This window comes from Patella vulgata, chromosome 5 (genome assembly GCF_932274485.2).
Source record: "Patella vulgata chromosome 5, xgPatVulg1.2, whole genome shotgun sequence".
In the NCBI taxonomy this organism is placed as follows: Eukaryota; Metazoa; Mollusca; class Gastropoda; family Patellidae; genus Patella; species Patella vulgata.
In genome coordinates, this window is record NC_065883.2 from 60,259,568 (window position 1) to 60,275,899 (window position 16,332).

Genomic DNA, 16,332 nt, shown 5'->3' on the forward strand with positions numbered 1-16,332 from the left:
TGTACTGGATGTTTACTTGAACGTTTGCCATGATGAAATATGACAGACTGACTTCTGTGTGTCCTTATAAAGACCGTGTAATGTGTAGGCTTACTGAACATAATTCATATTATATTCAAGTGTCATTTTTTGAATAAAATTCATCACTTTAACGATTACAGTGAGTTCATCTCACCAATTATAAGACTGAATATTTAGTCACTTTCAATATTTGTTTTTTTCCATCTAATTACCTATAACACCTAATCCTAACCCGCTTAATACACTAATCCTAATTAGACCTTAATTGGATTAATCGAAAGTGTGCACAGTGAGATGTAACCGTTTTTTCGTGAAACGGTATAACTGCAATCAACACACGGCCGCCATTCTCGATGATTGACAACTCACGTTTTTCCTCATCCACCAAAGAACCGTTAGGTTTCTTTGAACATACTGTAATAACATTGGGATTATCAGTTAATCAGCTTTAATTATCCCGCTTTGTTCGTTGCCATTTCTTATATTTTCCACAAAAAAACTTTGCCTTGTACGCACTAATTTATCAATTGGTATTGCCATCTACGACAAGCATGTCACCGTGCAGCTCACGGATTATCGTTAACAATTTCTAGGGGCTTGTAAAAAAAAGATTGCATGTCGTGTAAATATTTATTTTGTTTTTTGTGTAGGTCATTTTCAAATAAATTCATCAGCATATTATTCGTTTTAAATAAATATAAAACTTTTATGAGAAACGATGATTATCAAAGAACCGTAAGTGCAACTAATGTTTTATCGTTTGGTTGAGCCTTTTACTAACCACGTGTTTCATGTTAATAAATATTTTCTTTCGTGTTTTGAATTGGCCTATTTCTAATAAATTATCCCGAGTCCCAAACGTCGTTAACGGTTAACCCGAGTCCCAAACGACATTTTTACCAAAGTCCCAAACGTCGTATACCCGAGTCCCAAATGTCGTGGTCATATTTTTTTGAGTCCCAAATGACGCGAGTCCCAAATGACATGTAATCCGTTGTTCAACCTCTGTGAGTCTGTGTAATATTTAATATTAGGCCCCATTTTTGCCTGATTCAGTCACAGTTAATAAATAATGGAACTAGAATCAGCCTGTGGAAGTTTCTCTATAGTTTTATTATTTTTTCCAGTCAATGATGATATGTGACTCTTTCCACCTTCCAGCAATAATTATTGAGAATTTACCAAGGACTCCATTGGCATTGAATCGAAGAAAAACAGGTAAAAATTTCAATTAATTTTTATATTTTCTATTTTTTTTTTACCAATGTCCTACAATGATTAGTGTATGTGAACATACAATCCAAAATAAAGTATTTATATGGCACTTACATGCAACAGAGAGAGAGAGAGAGAGAGAGAGAGAGAGAGAGAAATGACATAAACAAGGCCTTACATGTACTTGTATTTGAAGAATCAAGTAGTCCATGCTGTGCCTATATGCATACCGGTAATCAACTACGACGAGGATTAGCCTACTTCCGTTTCCACCCTTTCCCTGCACACTGTCTCATTCTACATGTATTAAAAATTGGTATGTTAGTGTAATATTAATTATGCACGAACCTACATGTAGAGTTGTTGCAAGATGGGTCCTTATATCTACTTAGCCTACAGACGCTAGGTCGTTTCGGGAAAAAGGACAGGTAAGGTTAAATTTAATATGAATAATTCGCTTGCGGGTATGGGCATTTAGCAAAAGGAGGAAACAAAAGGACCCAGAGATCAGAGAAGGTATGCTTCAATTTAATATGAATAATTCGCTTGGCGTAGGGGTACATGTATTTAGAAAACGGAGGAAACCGAATGACCCAGCGAAAAAACTCAAGAGATTGGACAGGCTACTCTACTCCTTGAAATTGAAACCATGCCACTTAACACAATGACAGACCCTGTGATTTCATGCGCATGCATTACCTACTAGACCATTCCCCCCAGCCCCACCCCATATCGAATAAAAGTATGACTTATTTCAAATATGATATTTACATATAAAGAAAGTAGAGAGACTTCAATCTTACTAGAAAAATACTAGATTACCTGAAATGAAATGGGGTTTAAAGACAACGTCCTACTGGTCAGCTCCGACTGGTCTAATGCATTGTGCTAAGTGAAAATGTTTGTCTGGGCAGCGACACTATGGCCTACTCTCATACCGAATTCAAACTGCCAAGAGAACTTTTATGTGTACGCCAATGTGTACATTGGATCTCAGGGGAAACCACTCTGCAAAATCAAGATGAGCTTTCTCGGTCAACCCCAAGAGATAACCTGTGGCCTCCATGCTAGTGTGCCAGCACCTAATTTACTCAGTCACCATGGCCGTCTTCTAATTACTGCGACAGTTAAACCATGTGACAAACAAGGATTATTAAGATAAACTTTTACGGCTTAGGTAGTTCCTTGGGATTAAAACTTTTGATACATATAGATACATTAGTTTCAATTTCATATCACACAGTTTGTATATATGGTAAGGTAGCTTTAATCGTAAATTACATATCATGTATTTATTTTTTCAGTTTCAATATTGGATGTATATGCAAATCACCCAGAAAAAGATCATGTAATAACAAAAGAAATTATAAAAGAAAAAAATGGAAGAAGAAATGGCTGGAAAAAATGATGATAGAGCAGCTTTTTCTTGGTGGGTAACTATTCAATTCTAATAGAAAAGATTGTTATGCTATTTTGAAATCTAAAATTCAGTTTAGTATAGTAAAACTGTACACGTCATGTATGAGCAGAGACAGAATCTTAGTTATATGTAGATATCACTGTCTCATCTGTGGCAAAGCAAACCAACACATGAAACAAAACAAATGTAATTAAATTAACATTTTTTTAATTAATCAAAACTGTCTAGTCAATTTAAGCCAACTAATACATTGCCATTTTTTTTTTTCAGTTACCCACCTCGGAAGATCAAGTTGGAATGGGCTATTGATATTGTGGAGACGTTTTCTCACAGATCTTGCTTATCAGACAAAGACTATGTAAGTACCATGCATATTTGCTTTTTAAATCAGGAACTGGTTCTATACACTTGGTGGGGGGGGGGGGTTGGATGGACGTTAAACCCCATTTCTCTCTCTCTCTCCTAAATATTGAGATTTTTGTTTACTTTTAAACTGCAATTATTCAAGGTATCAGGAGCTTTTTATGGCTCCCGTACAATTTTATAAACATGAAGGACTGTACCTTTTGAATATTAAGCCATCAAATTATTTTATAATTTTGAAAATGAAATGAAATGGGGTTTAACATCCTACTGTTTTGCTCATAAATTGGGCTAATGAAGACGGGCATACGCCATACAGTGTGCTATGAAGGGAATTTTGCCCGGGCAGCGGCGCTACAGCCTACTCTTATATCGAATTCCAATTGCCAAGGAATCTTTTACGTGCACGCCAATGTGTACACGGGACCTCGGTTTTTCGTCCCATCCGAACGATTAGACAGCTGTCCTTGTCAGGTCCTCCGTCCTGTATCACTGACAAGGGGAAAACACGCAAAATGTAAGTAACATATATATTTGTATTTTTAATCAGGAAGTACTTCTATACACTTGCTTGGTAATCTAGTTATTCTTCTTGGGGCTATGCCTAGGACTCTGCTGTTTCAAGTACTTGGCATGCTTGATTTTTGCCAATCACATCCATTGATTTCCTTCAAGTTGTGATAGGCCCTACATGTATGTGTATTTTTACAGTAAATAGCAGTAAAATAATGATGGACAGTATTTTACTTTCAAATAGATTTCAATAGATTTTAAAGGGTAATATCCAATTTGTTGTCAATGGAAATAAAATAAGAATGGGTCCAAAAATAATTAGACATTGCCAAGTAAATAGGTGCTGCCATGATGTAGTAGGGAATCTGGATTTGCAGACAATACATGTATGAAAGGGTGAATAGTTGACCTATTATGAGACTACAGTCCCAAATCTCAAGACTTTTTTCTGACTTCTAACTCATTTGATTTGAGCATAATAATCTGCCTGGGTCTGTAACTGGACAAGACACAATAAGCGTTACGCAAAGTTGAAACCAAATAGAGACTCGGTCTCGATGTGGCAAAATAAATTGTTTATTTAAACGTTGTGAACCATAGAAAGTATTCTTATTGCCTACTTTTTATTTTTTAGGCTGGAACACCATTGAAAGAGTATTTGCTGTATGATAACAACAAGAAAACCCAAGCATCAATTTATTTTATACTTCTGGGAAAGAATGCATTTGACCCAATTTTTAAATATTTTTTTTTTGTTATTAATGTTAAATTTTCTTCCAAAACACAATTAGATTTTAATTCTCTTCAGAAATGTATGTATAATATAGCAAGTAAAGTGACATATAAATCACTTAGAATTTGGTCAGAAATCATAAAGTATTTAATAGACATTACTAGAAACCAAATGTAGATCAAATACACCCAGAATTACAAAAAACCTTGACCTACATAAAGGTGACTTTCCCTTGCTTATGAAATGAAATACGGTTTAGTATCCTACTTTTCTGTGTTCTTAGAGTGATTCTGCCCTACACCCTACTCTTATATCAAATATTTCAACTGTCAAGGGTTCTTTAACGGGAACCCGGGGGGGGGGGGGCAATGATTAACACGCACACATTTGATCAGGAAGTCTGTCATTGAGTCAAATAATTCAATTGTCAAGGGTTCTTCTAAGTGAACGCAGTGGGGATGGTTTCGTTTCCGGAAATGGGGGAGGGGGTGGTGGATGGCCGAATGGTAACCATGTGCGTGCGGTATCATATGGCCTGTCATTGAGTCAACTGGCGTGGTTTCGAATCCCCGGTTGTACGTGACAAGGAGTAGGGTCGCCTGTCCAATCTTGTGGGTTTTCTCCGGGACCTCCGGTTTCATCCCACTGCTAAAGACCCCTATGCGCAACGAATTATTGAAATAAAATTAAACCATATGTTAATCCCGAAATGACCTAGTTTGTGTCAAGTGGACGTTAAACCCCATTTCTCTCTCTCTCTCTTTCGATTCCGGGCTTGTACCCAATTATCCCTTGCCATATCCAACACTACTGACAAGTGGGAACTATGCCGGAAAATCCAGTTGAAATTTCTCGGCCAACACCTTATACTCACTGAACCACTGTGGCTTATGACTTGTGATTGTATATAAATTTTTTGTACATATGATATTTTTTTATTTCAATCCTGTAATCTTGATGCTTTGCTTCTTTTATTTACAAAATATTCATTTTGTTTGGGGTTTTTTTAATGAGGAAAAGGTTTTACATCATTTTATTACTCCTGCAAAATAGTGCATTTTTCATTTGTTAGTTTTCTGTGTATATTAGTTATTTCTATATGTCTCACAAATCACTTGTAGTGTGATTTTGTGGCACTTTTCAGTTTTTGAAATTGTTTCAATTTAGTGCATAATTAATCTTAGTGCTTGGTTTGGATGTTATTAAATTTAGATATTATTTGAATTATATATTTTGGAGTATGGGGTAGGGATACTGTGTACATATCTTTATATTCTCAGTTCTTGTTTTGGGGTAAAGAACAATTTATATAGCTATTTTATATTTTGTGATAGGTAAAGTGTGTGGGGTTAAGAACAATTTAAATAGCTATGTTATATTTTGTGATGGGTAAAATGGGGTGTGTGTGTGTGTGTTTGGTGGGGGGGGGGGGGGGTCATTATATATAACACAATATAATTAGTATTAGAATTCTCTGTTTTTCTGTTAACATTTCAAATATCTATTTAGTTTTGATGTATTAATTTACTTTTTCCTATGATTTTATGAATAAATAATAATCTTACAAAAACAAAAAAAAATTTTGTTTCCTTCTTTTATCAAACTTTACAGGTCTAACAGAGCAAAGAGATGGGTCCTGCATAAAAAGGTTGCTATACTGTATATAAATTGGGGAAAAACACAACACAAGTTTTTGTTGTTTCAACACAAGTTTTTTTTACAGTGTGAGAGTGAGTGGCCAGACGATTCGGAATCGACTGCATAGGGGTCACCTTCGCGCCCGACGTCCTCGCGTGATCCCTTGTTTGAGAGATCATCACATTCAGGCAAGACGTCGTTGGTGTAGGGATCGTCAACACTGGGATAATCGACGCTGGAGCAATGTGATGTTTTCAGATGAGTCAAGGTTCACTGTTGATTTTTTGGACAGACGTAGGAGGGTGTGGCGTCGTCGAAACGAGCGCTTCCAAGACGTTAACGTCATCAGACATGATCGATTTGGGGGTGGTTCTGTTATGGTGTGGGGAGGCATCACTGTTGCTGGAAGAACGGCTTTACATGTTGTTGCAGGGCGTGTTACAGGCCAGTACTACCGGGACAACATCTTGGCAGTCCATGTTGTGCCGTTCGCACGACGTCATGGCCGCCGTTTCATCTTCCAGGATGACAACGCAAGATGTCACAGGGCCAGGATCGTTACAGGTTACCTCCAACAACAGAACATCACCACATTACCTTGGCCAGCACTGAGTCCCGACCTCTCCCCCATCGAGCATGTCTGGGACATGCTTGGACAGAGGTTACGTCAACGTCAACAACGTCCTGCCAATGTCCAAGAACTTGCTGCTGCGTTGCAACAGGAATGGGACAATCTGGACCAAAATGACCTTAGACGTCTCATTAGGAGTATGCCACGTCGGATCAATGCTTGTTTGGCAAACAGAGGAGGATTTACCCGTTACTGACTTGGTTGTGATGCTGTGGTAACTTTGCTGTTTGACCCCGGGTATCATTTTACCCTTATAATGGTCAGTCTGTGCCTTACTTAGTCTAACGATCATTTGGAATAAATCGATGAATGTGAACTTCATTTCATTTTGTCATTTGTTTCTTCGTCAGTTTCATTAGGTGACTTTAATAACACTTAAAAATCAAATATCCCCTACTTTTTTTGAATAGTATATGTGACAATGACTGACACAAATATTGTCCTTTAATGCAAATGTAATTAGCGCCTTTTTTGCAGCGTTTGTTGTTTTTTTTTTGGTTTTTTTTTTGTTTTTTTTTTCCTTTTCTTCTTTTTTCTTTCTGCCAAATCAGGTGTTTATTTTCATTCGCAGATCATGAGAACATGGTGTATGTTAGTGTTATTACAAAAAGGCGGTTATTGAACGGAAACAATGTCAGTCTCTCCGTTGTATTTTCCATTCGTAATTTGTACTTTTCGCGAAAGTCGAAAATTAGAAGTTACGACAAAACGTGAGGTGACAGCACGCTACATTAGCCAAAATCGACTCGAAAATAAGAAATTAAGAAATAAAGACACCGCAATAATAGCGCCCTTCGTTTTGTCGTGACTTCTACTTTTTGACTTGCAATTTGGCTTGTCTAGCGTGATGCTGACTTTCGACTTAATCATATTTTTGTATTTATTCATGTCAGTAATAAGATACCAACATGTATACTAAGTCAAAATGCAACCCGAAAAGTATAAATTAGGAAATTAATAAATCGCGATATTAGCGACCTATAATTTTGGCTTGCTGTCGTGCTGTCGACTTTTCAAGTTTTGCCCTGGAAGTTGCTGTAGTCTCCACATTCCAGGTCACATTTGAATACGTGCGATTCACGTTAAGAAAATGTGATAAAGACTAGCATTGGCATTGATGGCGATATTAGCCTCATCATTTTGGCTTGCTTTCGTGCTGTCGACTTTTCGAGTTTCGTCTCGGAAGTTGTTGTCCACATTCCACGTCACATTTGAAAACACCCCGTATTGGTGGCGGTCATTTACGAAAATGGTAATAATATTATCCCGATCAAGATTATCGGTATGTAAATTTATATTATAATAAATGGGCGCCATCAATACTTGACTTTATCACATAGACCATTCTGTTAACGCGTACTGAAGGGACAAAAAGTGGAAATCACGAATTACAGTTAAAGGCTTCCATAATAAAGAGAAATCCTCACTTTTCACTCATGGCGTTATTTATGCAGGATTCTCCAAATGTTTGAGCGAAAACGCGTAGATAAACATCCCGCTTTGCACGCATGCACATAGTAGACGCGAGAAAAATACTTCGAATATTTGCGAAAGTCCCTCATCCAGTAGTTTGGAGCGGACCGCTCTTTTTCGTTGACGGAACGCGTATGGAAAGCGGGCCTTACAAGACACCCGTCGAAATCCACAACATCGCGCTACCTGGTTTATAGCGATATTTCTTTAATACATACTAATTGTATTTACAATCCGACCACTTGTTTGTCGGATCGATATTCTACTTTATATTTGCATGTACTATAATCAATATAATACCCGCCTCTACACATGTATCATAAGTTTTAAAGTATCCTCCTATAGATTACTACTTTTATAACGGTATATAAATTACCTGGTTAGCTAAATCATAATTCATCTTAATCTGGGAGAAAAGGACATATGCCTGCTAAATTACTGTAAATATTTAAGGTAAGTTTTTATCATTAACTAGGTCTCATGTATTACCAAACGAATGATTAATTACCAAATAAAGGGGAAAAAATGCTATATGATTTTCATAAGGTGCAAATTCAAATTTCGATTTTACTCGAAGCGGATATAGAAGCGGTGGTATCCTGCGGGTGTCTGAAGTATACCTAGGAATTTTTATACGCCCACATGGAAATGCGGTCGTATATTGCCGTCGCCCCCGTACGTCCGTCCGTCCGTCGTCCACAATTTCTTGTGAACACATTTATCATCAGCTGATTGTTTTGAAATATATATATGTTGTTTACATTAGTGAGATGAAGAAACCTATTTAATTTCAATAACTTCCGTTAATTTTCTTCTAGAGTTATGACCCTTGTTTCACTTTGTTGCACCTTGTGAACGCTCTAACAACAAAAGTTATCATCCGATCTGTTTGAAATTGATATGCATCATTTAAATTAGTGAAACGAAGAAGCCTATTGAATTTCAGCAATTTCCGTTAATTACGCCGTGAGTTATGGCCCTTGTTTCACTTTGTTGTACCTTGTGAATGCTCTAACGACAAAAGTTATTATCCGATCTGTATGAAATTTATATGTATCGTTTGAATTAGTAAAACGAACAAGCCTATCGAGTTTCAGCAAATTTCCGTTAATAACATCTAGAGTTATGGCCCTTGTTTAACTTTGTTGAATCTTGAACGACAAAAGTTATCACCTAATCTGTATGAAAATTAGTGAAATGAAATGAAGAAGCCTAGTGAATGTCAGCAATTTCCGTTAATTATTTCTAGAGTTATGGCCTTTTTTTTACTTTGTTTAACCTTGTGAACGTTCGAACGACAAAAGTTATCATCCGATCTGTATGAAATTTATATGCATTATTTGAATTAGTAAAACGAAAAAGTTTGTTCAATTTCAACAGTTTCAGTAGATTACTTCCAGAGTTACGGCCCTTGTGTTAGTTTTTAGAACCTTGTGAACCCTCAAATGACGAAAATTAATTATAATGTCATCTGTATGAAATTGTCTATTCAATTCCCCTAATTACCTACAAAAGAATAAATATGCGACAACCCTTGTCGACTGCACGGATGATTTAGCTGCTGTGGGCGTATGTTTTGTTGCCTGGCAACCTATCTTTGGTATTGGTTTATTTGCGGTTTAGATTTACTTAATAGAACTTTTTTTTGCCTCACTTTGGATTAATTGTAATTTCTGTCTAAAATCTTACACGTGAAATGCCTTTTTAATAACTAGGGTTAAACGTCCTCCTTTTATACACTAATCGGCCTGCTGAAGACGGTCGTTTTAATAAGAAAGACACGAGTCTAAAATTAATATATTAATCATGTTGGGTTGATAAAGAAAAACAATGTGTTACAATTACGGAGAGGGGGGGGGGGGGCTAAAAGTATAACTACTGCTGCATTGCCGATAGGTGATACTATCAGAGTAGCTGCAGGAAGACGGATTCATTTCAATTGTTGCAGAAATGAAATAAAATGAGGTTATACATCCTATTGTTCTGCTCCGATTTGGCTCCCTTAGTTTGCTATGAGGGAAAATTTGCCTTGCAATGGCGCAGCAGCCTACTCATATATCGAAATTCACCCGCCAAGAGGTCTTTTATTGGAGAAGTAGTGCATCAAAAGGTGAATGGGTGGGGCTGATCAATTGTTACATTTGCCCCAAAAATCATCAGAAAGATTTATATTTTGACACCAGTTTCGTAGATGTACCCGAGATGTGTTACAAAACCAACTTTCGCGGTAATGTGAACAGCACCCCTGGTGGTGTCCACAAAAGCATTACTTTATAGTGGCGTTTTGTGGGTCCAGATCATATGTGGACAGATAGGAACAGAATACCAGAAAGGTGAAAATCGGTCGACCCTATCCATGCAACATTCAATGCAGTTCCACAGTACAAGCACAAAATGGGTGTCAAACAGTGAGTCGCTGGGCTCCTTAATGTCGCTTCTTTTTTTTTTTATCTATTTGGCCACTACATCGTCGCTCTCATTCGGCTTCATCCTTAAAATTGATTATATCGTCTTTATACTAGTTATGTTAGGCCACATTTTGAAGAAGTTCTAATATCTGGTTATTTATCTAAGACGTCGGTTTGAAGGTTGGTTTTTATAAGAATACGACATAATGATAATGATAATGATTTATTCGTAATAGCGTTTTAAATACATTATCACAAAGCGCTTTACAAATAATACATAAATCACATGATACAAAATATATACAAAAAGATTACTTAAAAAACATAAAGGCCTAAAATATTGTTTGATAGCTTAAAAATAGTGACATTTAAAGAGGTGAGTTTTCAGTGTTGTTTTAAATACATTGAAGTCACAGATGGCCCTCATCGCAACTGGCAATTCATTCCACACTTTGGGTGCATAAACAGAAAAAGCCCTATCACCATATGCCTTATTTGGTATTGGTCGAACCCTCTGATGGTCAAGTTTCACACCACTACAGCTTTTTGTTCGAATCGTCTGATTCGATACCTTAATCAAGTCACTAAGGTTGAGTGACTCTCTGAATCCTAAGAGCTTGGGCATCCCCCCGCCCCCAAAAGTGACGGCAAATTCCGCTAGGAAGCCAAATTCAAAATGGGACCCAATTTAGAGAGAAAATCATAAAGTCCCCTGTATAGTTTTTCGTGGTCTCCTAATTCAGGTATTAACATAAAATATGTTCCACATAAAGGTATTCCAATATGACCACTATATACGCATTGGCGGTCACGATTGGCGGACATTTCGAAATGAAATGGGGTTTAACGTCCTACAGTTCTGCCCCAACAGGGATAATGAAGACGGAGGGACATTTCAATGTTAATTGTAGTAATGTGATGGTGGTGGTTTTCGAGGTCGCCGAATTAATATCTGAACTGCTAAATGTAACATTTTCTTCCATGGGCTACTGAACATAGATATTTTGTCAAATTTGAGTACCATATTGCCTACCCTGAAAACCTACTATTTGACGTATTATGCCACAACATATTATGCCACAACATAAAGTCGTCATATTGGAATACTAATTTGTATTGGCATCATCCGGATTCTGAATCGGCACATATTAAAGATATATAATCCATCAAAACACATAAGTTGGACTTTATTTCATGGTCCGTGACAGCGACATCCAGGCCCTGGGACAAGCAACTCGACGAAACGTTTTGAAAGACACATAGTCTCTAGCGTCACTTGGCGTATATCTGGGGTAACTGGAGGTCACTTTGCTAAAGCACATTGGTTGGAAAAAGGTCCGCAATTGCCAAAAATATCGAAAAACTTCCAGATTTTTAGCGCCTAATAAAACGAAGACGAAAGTAAAAATTTCGCTTTCAGTTTCGTTTTTAATGTAAATTGTGCTTTATAGAGTATATCTTGGTGTTTCTAGCTTCTGCACATCAAACTTGCGACAACCTTAGCAATTCATCAAAAACGACATAAATTCATGATTAAACGGGGACACCAAGAACCTAAACTGGTTTTGAGAGCCCTGAAACTACTATACTCTTGTTCAACCCATCCCTAAAAAGGGAGGGGAAAGATGGGATGTTAAAACGTGTTGCAGTAACTATGCTTGACATCATTAATTAGTATGCACAGATAGTTCTTTATATATAAAAAGACAGAACTTCTTTTTTGAGTGTTATTAAAGTATTCTTATTGTTGTAGCATTGTAAATGTGCTAATTTTCTTATATTTTTTTTAACTTTTTCCACGTTTTCGCTTAAAAATGTGGTATGTGTTTTCTTGAAAATTAATAACAAAAATTACCAAAAATATGTTCTTCAAATCAGTTCAAATAAACAGCTTCATTCTGGCCTTTATTTCATAGAAATTGACGGAAAACTAGAGGGTAGGATAAAATTGATATAATATCGGCGGCCATAAAATTGATATAATATCGGCGGCCATATTTGATGACGTCATTGTGGAATAACGTACCTTGTGGTGAGTGTCCACCCAAGTTCAGAATACTTACTTCGGCACCCACTAAACAAAATCTCCCTACTCAAACTTTCCTACAGAACCATAGTCAGATGCTGGATTAGATACCCTGACGTTGACGATATCATCAAACGGAACGAGAACGGGTCAGGGCTCCACGGCACTAAGGCCTGGGCAGGTGACTTATAGTTTTAAATTTACCAATTTTTCCAAAAAAGTTGAACTGACAGAATCCGATTCTAATCTTACCAATGGATTTTGGGGATTAGCCTACTTCTGAGTGGCCCAAATATGAAAATTGGTCAGCCCCGCCCATTCAACCTTTAATGCACTTCTCCAGTAAAAGAACCCTTTGCAGTTGGAATTCGATATAAGAGTGCTTTTGCGCCACTGCAGGGCAAAATTCCCCTCATAGCCTACTGATGGAGCCCAGTTGGAACAGAACAGTAGGACGTATGTATCACCCCATTTCATTTCATTTCTTTTTATTGACGTAGGCTATTTTTGTCAACAATTAAAATGAATCTGTGTTCCTGCGGCTACTGTAATAGTATCACCTTTCGACAATGCAGCCACATTTATATACTTTTAGCTTCCTTCTACGTTATTGTAACACATTGTTCTTGTTTATCAACCCATAATGGGCAAATCCTCTTTTCTGAATCAGAATTCGTTTCTAGTGCTAACATGCATAAATGGACTACTTATGGAAGAAATGCGACGTCTTATATGCCGTTTTGACGTCACAGTAACGTCATGACGTCGTAGAGACATAACGTTGCCATTTTTTTAACTCGCTGGTACCGACTTCCTATCTGTCCGCAATATATTTATGGTATCTAAATCCAATAGTTTTAGAGATATTTGCAATTTTTGATCGACAGCCGCCATCTTGGATTTGGCCACGCCCCCTGTCCTTATTTGGACTCCGATTTTGGTAAACTTTCTTTTCCTTACTTAGGACATTATAATGAGTCAATAGAAAACAAAAAAACATTTGTTGCAATTTGTTTTACGTACTACATCATTTAACCGTCGTTTGACCCGCCTATAACCATGATCGACAAATAAATACGCAATGTCGTATATATGTTGTGAAATGTCGATATTAACCGCAATGCGATGACTGCATTCTCATTCAGTAGTGGAGTCGACAGTAACAGTGTATAGAAAACGATTGACTCGGACTCAGGGGCCTTTCCCTTGGCCAGAGGGGCCCTTTTGTCAGACGTGGGGCCCTTTTTGTCTGCCTTTAGGGCCCTCCCTAACTAGGGTACATTTTCATTTTTCTCATCGGTTTAAGCATTTTTCTCCCGTTTTATTTTTTCAATTTCTTTGATTTTTTTCGCGAGGAGAGAGCTTTGGTACGATCTTCTAGAAACTTTTGTCATTCCTAACTCGTTGTCGATATTGCGCTCAACCATCCAAAGAGAGATGTCCACAACACGGGCAATATGTCGAGTGGCCAGTCGTCGATTATCCACCACCCGGGTAATGTCCTTCCAGGACCCTGGTCATTGCCAAGACTCTCTGTCACGCTTAAATTCCATAACCCACTTTTTTACTGTGGAAAAGGAAGGGCCATCATCCGCTAAAGAGGAGACCATATGGGCATGTATCTATGTATGGGGCTAATCCTTTCTGTTGCAGGTACTTGATGACTGTCCTATATTCAGTATCGTCCATTGCTGGCGATTTCAGTGGTAGGCTCATAACATGATCTGGTACGAAGATATCAATAACCCTACAGTTGCAGTTCTTATATCTAAGACTCATTCTATAATTGTGTTTGTTGGTGGCAATAGTTTGTTTCAACCCAATTGATCGATCGTTTTCAGCCAGTCCTCGTATTACCGTCAGCAATGTGCATTTCACATAATTATGTTTGAAAAACAAAAATCTTTATATATTATAGGTAATAGAAGTTGGGATAAATACGGCTTTGGCAATTGATATCCAAACATTGAGGGCTACTATAGCAAAAGACAGTTCGGGTAATAGCATTACCTTTGTCGCTGATCACAACCCCAACATCTCAACTTCTTTAAAACAATGCACGAGCGCAGGACACACCTGGCATTAAACGACAACCCCAGAACAAAATTTAATAATGCTCAATTGATTAAATCACAAAGTCAGCCTTCTAACCAAAGCAAAATTCAATTCATCTATCACAAGGACCGGTTTTTATGTACTTAACTGCCGGATCTTCGACGTAAATGTTGCGATCATATTACGCCAAATAACATATAATTTTCATAACTTTATTTTTAGTGTCAACGACAATATAAATTGGGACACAAAAAATCTCATATATGTCTGGACTTGCATCATATATGCCGTTTACATCGGCGAGACAGGCAAACATCTACTGGATAGAGTACAAAACCATAGACGGGATTGTAATATTGAATATGGACCCTTATTTGTAAATAGACATATCTTTAGATTTGCACAACACCTACAATAAAAATTCCAAATTTTTCCTTTTTATAAAATGAAAGTCGATGACATCACGAAAAGGAAATTAATGGAAAACCATTTTATTAAAAATTACGTTCCTCGACTTAATAGCCAATAAGTAACAATTGGCTATTAACTTCATTAATTTTCTTAAATCTATCCCAGGATTATCTCCCACTCATTGTTCCTAAATTGTACCCATATACAACAGATTAACACACGCGTGTACACGTTTTCTGTTAGTTATCTATATACTATGTTATGTAACCATAGACAATGGTAAATATAGCCAATTAAAACCACAGTGTTACTTTGTAAATTATAAATAGGCCTATACTAGAGTCTCCATCTCTATGCAATGACATTATTTATGAAGAGTCCCAAGACTGGCAAAAAGTACTTTAAATTGTTAAAGTGTTATTAAACCATAATCTTTAAGTGGCATTTAGCGATTGGAAAACACATTAATAGAACACAATTTTTATGGGAAACAATCACTGGTTTATTCTAAAAGCACGACGTTTCGACAAGTATCCTCTTATCGTTATCAAGCACAATGATAACGATAAGAGGATACTTGTCGAAACGTCGTGCTTTTAGAATAAACCAGTGATTGTTTCCCATAAAAATTGTGTTCTATTAATGTTATTAAACCAGTGTTGAAATCAGTTTGTGTCGGCATATCTTTTCATTGTTTATCGTGAAACAAAGTAGTGCAGCTTTAAGCCTAGCTTATGTCGCCCTACGACGCGATAAAACTGACGGCGACTCGAAGTCGGTGACTGGTTTACGATCAAGTGGAACTTAACAGTCATGACTACTTGGGCGACCTGGGCGCTCTTACGACATGTTCTACTCCTACGACTGTAAACTACTAGTGGTCCCTAGTTGCAAGCGACATGAGCGCACCTTCGACTGGCTTGAGGCGGAGCCTCGCTGACGTAGCCAATAGGATTCGGTTATTTAGTCACGTGGTACCCAGGGGGTGGTAACAACCATGGCGGACAAGTGGAAGGAGGCCATTTTGAAGGTTATCACGTGTCAGTCATGTGATCAGTTGTGGCTCCTATTCTTGAACTGACGCGGGGCGATATGGGCGCGCTTAAGACTATGATCTGGTTGCTCGTGATTGCGTCCAGTCGTTGATAAATTAAGTCTTAGCGACATAAGCTGTCAGTTGCCGTTAGTCGCCGTCAGTTTTATCGCGTCGTAGGCGAAATAAGCTAGGCTTTACGGTTTTGCTAATATTTTTTTGATATACATGTGTGTGTGTATATATATATATACACACACCACACATGTATATCCATATATATATATATATATATATGTATATATATATATATATATGAAAACATTATGTCTGGTGTGTTCGTCCTTTTCTGAATCTCTCAGTGTCAGATTTGTCTTTTATGGCAAGTGACA

The 16,332-nt window shown here is 37.3% G+C and overlaps 2 long non-coding RNA genes across 2 annotated transcripts in view; one reads left to right on the forward strand and one right to left on the reverse strand.

Annotated features, from left to right (window-relative positions):
* The window catches only part of LOC126821741 (uncharacterized), a 40,551-nt gene that overhangs the window by 2,391 nt on the left and 21,828 nt on the right, over positions 1-16,332 (reverse strand). The window lies entirely within an intron of this gene.
* Positions 314-5,659, forward strand: LOC126821738 (uncharacterized). Its single transcript, XR_007680473.2, has 4 exons — positions 314-1,239; positions 2,541-2,665; positions 2,927-3,014; positions 4,167-5,659. It is a non-coding gene; the product is annotated as an uncharacterized LOC126821738 (long non-coding RNA).